The sequence below is a fragment of the Euprymna scolopes genome, unplaced genomic scaffold, assembly GCF_053919585.1.
Source record: "Euprymna scolopes isolate OS-2025 unplaced genomic scaffold, ASM5391958v1 sca515, whole genome shotgun sequence".
In the NCBI taxonomy this organism is placed as follows: Eukaryota; Metazoa; Mollusca; class Cephalopoda; order Sepiida; family Sepiolidae; genus Euprymna; species Euprymna scolopes.
This window is the reverse complement of record NW_027633564.1, coordinates 32,501-37,878: the sequence shown is the minus strand read 5'-3', so window position 1 is coordinate 37,878 and position 5,378 is coordinate 32,501. Positions and strand designations below refer to the sequence as shown.

Genomic DNA, 5,378 nt, shown 5'->3' with positions numbered 1-5,378 from the left:
GGAATGATGGAAGAGGGCCTCGTCTACGTCTGTCGGTCTCCGTCTACGGCGAGGCAATGATCGAAGGGAGCGGTCGGGGCCACTCGTATTGCGACGTTAGAGGTGAAATTCTTGGATCGTCGCAAGACGAACTGCAGCGATGGCGTGTGGCAAGCACGTTTTCTCGATCAAGAGCGAAAGTCGGAGGTTCGAAGACGATCAGATACCGTCGTAGTTCCGACCGTAAACGATGCCGACCGGCGATCCGCCGGCGTTCGCTTCCATGACCCGGCGGGTAGCCTGCGGGAAACCAGAGTTCGGTTCCGGGGGGAGTATGGTTGCAAAGCTGAAACTTAAAGGAATTGACGGAAGGGCACCACCAGGAGTGGAGCCTGCGGCTTAATTTGACTCAACACGGGAAAACTCACCCGGTCCGGACACCGGTAGGATGACAGATCGATAGCTCTTTCTCGATTCGGTGGGTGGTGGTGCATGGCCGTTCTTAGTTGGTGGAGCGATCCGTCTGGTTGATTCCGATAACGAACGAGACTCCGGCCTGCTAACTAGTGCGCCGATGTCAGTGATTTTTACGGCGGGCTCGGCGTCCTCCGTGGCGCTCGGGTCCGGGTCGGTTTTCTCACGCACTTCTTAGAGGGACGGGTGGCAGAAAGCCACACGAGGCGGAGCGATAACAGGTCTGTGATGCCCTTAGATGTCCGGGGCCGCACGCGCGCTACACTGGAGGTATCAGCGGGGACTTCGCCCCGGCCCGAGAGGGTTGGGAAACCTCTGAACCACCTCCCGTGATAGGGATCGGGGCCTGTAACCAACCCCGTGAACGAGGAATTCCCGGTAGGCGCGGGTCAACAGCCCGCGTCGATCACGTCCCTGCCCTTTGTACACACCGCCCGTCGCTACTACCGATCGAACGGTCCGGTGAGGTCCTCGGATCTGGCCGACGACGCCGCCGGGCAGTGCGCGACGTGTCCGTCACGACACTCGTGCATCTACGCCTCGGCGTTCGATGCCTGGAGAAGACGACCGAACCCGATCGTTTAGAGGAAGTAAAAGTCGTAACAAGGTTTCCGTAGGTGAACCTGCGGAAGGATCATTACCGTTTTCCCGTTTCGAGACTGGTTTGTTGTTTTCCGGCCTACCTCCTCTGTCTGTCGGCGTCAACGCCTCGAATGCGCGCAAACAAACCTATAAAAGGCGGAGCGAGAGATAGATTTGTGGTGACGCGGAGGTTTTTAAAGCCCCAGCTCTTCTTGCTTGCTTCCGCGTCTTACCACCTGTTTGTTTTTTCGCCCACCGCAAGTGATGGCCGCTTCTTCTTTGCCTTGTCGCCGCTTTATCGTTTTTTGTTTTTTTGCAGCCGCTGTGCCACCGCCGCTAGCTAAAAACAAACTACTCGCGACATTGCAATGCCGTCACGCCTCCTCGCACAGACCTCCTCGCACACTACTAAATCTATATAAACAAAAACTAATATAAAAAAACCCAAGTGCTGAACCCTGGACGGGGGATCACTCGGCTCGTCCGTCGATGAAGAGCGCGGCCAGCCGCGAGAACTGATGCGAATTGCAGGACTCAGTGAACATCGACACCTCGAACGCACATTGCGGCCCCGAGATCCCTTGTCTCGGGGCCACGTCCGGTCGAGAGGCGGAACGTTACATGTCTTTCTCCGTTAACGAAACGACATCTTGCCGTCCCCGTGCCCGCCCGGTCCTCGGCACGGTGGTAACCGGGACGTCGCAGGAGCGAGTGACGAGGGGAAGAAAAATAAAAAAAGAATTGACTCCTTTCAATGTCTTTTTTTTTTTTAAAACCCTCTCGGCCTCCTCCTTCGTCTCCCGCTGGCAGACCGCGGAGTCTTTTCCCTTTTCGACCGCGTGAAGAAACACTGTGGAGGAGGAGCAGGAGGAGTCTGTCCGAAAGCAGCCGAAGGGAGAACAAAACAAAAAAAAAGCACCGACCTAACCGACTGCCGACGTAAGCGCCGCCTGCTCGTCTCGCTCTCTGCCTCATGAAGGTGTCTCTCAGCGACAGCCTCGAGCAGCGCGACGAGCACGGCCGTCGCACCGTAAAAAGGTGGCCGCGTCGTAGGCAACGTCGGATGGGGAGGACCCAGGCTTTTTTTTAATTGTTGGCTTCTTCATTTTCGGTCGGACGGGCGCTATATCGGCCAGCCGTCGTCACACGGAGGGTACCGATCGAGATTCCTCTCCTCCAAACACCACACTCTACTAAAAACCGCCGCCCTCGGCTCGGACGAGACGACCCGCTGAACTTAAGCATATCGCTAAGCGGAGGAAAAGAAACCAACCGGGATTCCCTTAGTAACGGCGAGTGAACCGGGAGAAGCCCAACGCCGAATCCCGTCGCAAGTAAAAGGCTTCGGGACGTGTGGCGCATGGGTCGAAGGCAGCCGTTCTTTTCGTCTCGCATAGTTCGGAGTTCCCTCGATCGGGGCCGCCCGCGGCGGGTGCCAGGCCCATTCGGTGCGGACGGCGAGCGACGGCCTTCGATCCGAGAGGTCGGGTTGCTTGGGAACGCAGCCCAAATCGGGTGGTAAGCTCCATCCAAGGCTAAATACCGGGACGAGTCCGATAGTCGACAAGTACCGTGAGGGAAAGTTGAAAAGAACTTTGGAGAGAGAAGTTCAAGAGAACGTGAAACCGCCCAGGGAAAACGGGTGGGACCGCTCACCGCGATCGCGGGGGGACTCAGTCCGGTGCTGCCTAGGCTCGAGCCCAAACTCGATGTGTGTTCTTGAAAGAGAGGCCGTCGCGGCACAGGTCGTCGTTCGTCGTGTCCGCGGGGGACTCGTTCCCCGCGGTTCCAGCTTTGTGCCCGCGTCGCCGACGAAGGAGACGGGCCGCGTGGATAGCGGGAAGGGAAACGTGGTGACGACCGCGGCGTCGGTAGGTGGCTGCGTCGGTTGGCTGCGACGGAGGGGACTCGTCCTCTCGATCGCTGCTGCCGCCGGCCCTAACCCGCCGCATCCGTCGCCGCCGCTTCTTCTTTCCTCCTGCTCCCTCCGCGCGCGACTCCGCTGCACCCGTCCCCTTCATCATCGCTCGGCGTAATCATGGCGCGGGCGCTTCGGCGCGACCTCCGCGCGGCCGGCACCGGACGCACTTCCCCTCCGGTCCGTCGTCGCGACCCGTTCCCGGCGTGCAGGTCGAACACGCGGGTTTTTTCCGTAGGCGGCAGGCGTTTCATCACCCTGAAAACCCCCGTCTTCCCACCTTGTGAAGTCGGGGGCCACCGGCCGTCGGGCCCGCGAACGTAACTGCCCCTTTCTGCCGGGAACGAGGAAATCTGACACGATCCGTTACACGTGGCGAGCCGGTCCGTTTTGATCCAGCCGAAGTCGCGTGCGGGCGACGCACTCTGTGTGTCGCTCCTTAGGCGCCCCACCGTCTCGGGCGCGTGCGCGATGAGAGGCGGGATAGGACTGGCGGGCCTCGCCGTCACGCACCTCGCCGAGCTTTCGGGTTCTTGTCGGGGCAACCCCGCCCGCGCCCGTTCCGTTTCCGGAGAGGTCGCTCGGCGACGCTTTTTTACTCGAGCCGCCCGCCACCCCGGGTCAGCGACGTGCATCGGCAACCCACCCGACCCGTCTTGAAACACGGACCGAGGAGTCCTGGCCGTTCGCGAGTCGTAGGGGCCACCTCTGACTAACCCCGAAGGCGAAGCGAAAGCGAGAGAGCGTGTAGGAGGGCGTCGATCGGGAGAGGTGTCGTGGCAAAGTCGTCCGGGGTCGTCGGGGGTGTCGTCGGTCTCGTGCCGTCGTCTTCTCCTCGCCTCACCCGCCTCCGAGCCGTGCCCGATCCCGCCGGCGCGGCGTTTTCGGCCTTCCGCCGTCGCTGCTGCGGTGCCCGCAACTTTTCTTTTTCTCTCTTCCCGAGAGAGATAGGAGAGGGAAGGCTCGTGGCTGACGTGCGGTTGTTTTTCCCTCCTCCCCGAGAGGGGACCGGCGCATCATCCAAAAAGGGGAATGCCGGGCGCCAGCTTCCATATCCTCCTTCCGCCCATCGGTGAGATCCCGCGGCTTGAACTAGTCCTATTTTGTCGTCGAGTTTAGGCGCTGCGCGCGGGCGCATCACCCCCGGGTCGGTTTCCCCTTTTTCCGAGTACGACTCGCCGACTCTGGCGTAGCGAGCGACCAGGGACCCGAAAGATGGCGATCCACGCCCGGTCGGGATGAAGCCAGAGGAAACTCTGGTGGAAGTCCGAAGCGCCTCTGACGTGCAAATCGATCGTCGGAACCGGGTGTAGGGGCGAAAGACCAATCGAGCCGTCTAGTAGCTGGTTCCCTCCGAAGTTTCCCTCAGGATAGCTGGCGCTCGATCGTCGCAATTCCATCCGGTAAAGCGAACGATTGGAGGCCCCGGGGCCGTTCACGGCCTCGACCTACTCTCGAACTCGGAACGGGTGGAACGGGCCGACTCTCCCGAACGACGGAGCCGACCCATCCGGCCGCCGCCGCCAGCACGCTTCGCTGGGCGGTTGGTCACCTCGAATGCCGAGTGCCAAGTGGGCCACTTTGGTAAGCAGAACTGGCGCTGTGGGATGAACCAAACGTCCGGCTAAGGTGCCTAACGCGACGCCCATGAGATCCCCGAAAGGGTGTCGGTCGATATAGACAGCAGGACGGTGGCCACGGAAGTCGGAATCCGCTAAGGAGTGTGTAACAACTCACCTGCCGAATCGACCGGCCCCGAAAATGGATGGCGCTGGAGCGACGGACCGATGCCGGACGTCGCGGCGAGGAGCGATGAACTTTCGCGCCGAAACGATGCCGCGACGAGTAGGAGGGCGCCGCGGCGAGCACGGAAGCCTAGGGCGCGAGCCCGGGTGGAGCCGACCGCGGGTGCAGATCTCGGTGGTAGTAGCAAATATTCGAACGAGACCTTCGAAGACCGAAGTGGAGAAGGGTTCCGTGCCAACGGCGGTCGAGCACGGGTCAGTCGGTCCTAAGACGCGGGCGAAAGTCTTCCCGAAAGGCGCCCGGATCCGTTATGAAAGTGAAAGCGATCGAATCGAATCGAATCAAAAGCCCAAACAAAAACAAAGCGGCCGGCCTCCCGTCGAAAGGGAATCGGGTTAATATTCCCGAACCCGGACTCGGAGAGGGCCCGGGGGTGGCGACGCTGTCGGCAGCGATGTCGGCGGCGCCCGTCGCTTCCCGGGCGAAACCGCGGTGACGCAAGCGAGCCCGGAGACGTCGCCGGGAGCCCCGGAAGAGTTCTCTCTTCTTCGTAAAGGACCATGTCCGTGGAATCGGCTCGTCCGGAGATACGGAAAAGGTACCTGTAGAGCGCCGCGGCTCGGGCGGCGTCCGGTGCGCTTTCGGCGGCCCTGGAAAATCCGGGTCCGGTTTTCGCAGC

General features: G+C 61.1%; 2 non-coding genes and 1 pseudogene across 2 annotated transcripts in view; all 3 read left to right on the top strand.

The window, feature by feature from the left end:
* On the top strand, positions 1–1,093 carry LOC145274955 (small subunit ribosomal RNA; annotated as a pseudogene; the record flags this gene model as incomplete).
* Positions 1,094–1,489: 396 nt separating this feature from the next.
* LOC145274960 (5.8S ribosomal RNA) lies at positions 1,490–1,647 on the top strand. The gene has a single exon (XR_013866997.1). It is a non-coding gene; the product is annotated as a 5.8S ribosomal RNA (ribosomal RNA).
* A 592-nt stretch (positions 1,648–2,239) lies between these two features.
* LOC145274956 (large subunit ribosomal RNA) overlaps positions 2,240–5,378 on the top strand; it is a 5,707-nt gene continuing 2,568 nt past the window's right edge. The window contains exon 1 of the ribosomal RNA XR_013866995.1: positions 2,240–5,378. This exon is cut by the window's right edge and continues 2,568 nt beyond it. This is a non-coding gene — a ribosomal RNA (large subunit ribosomal RNA).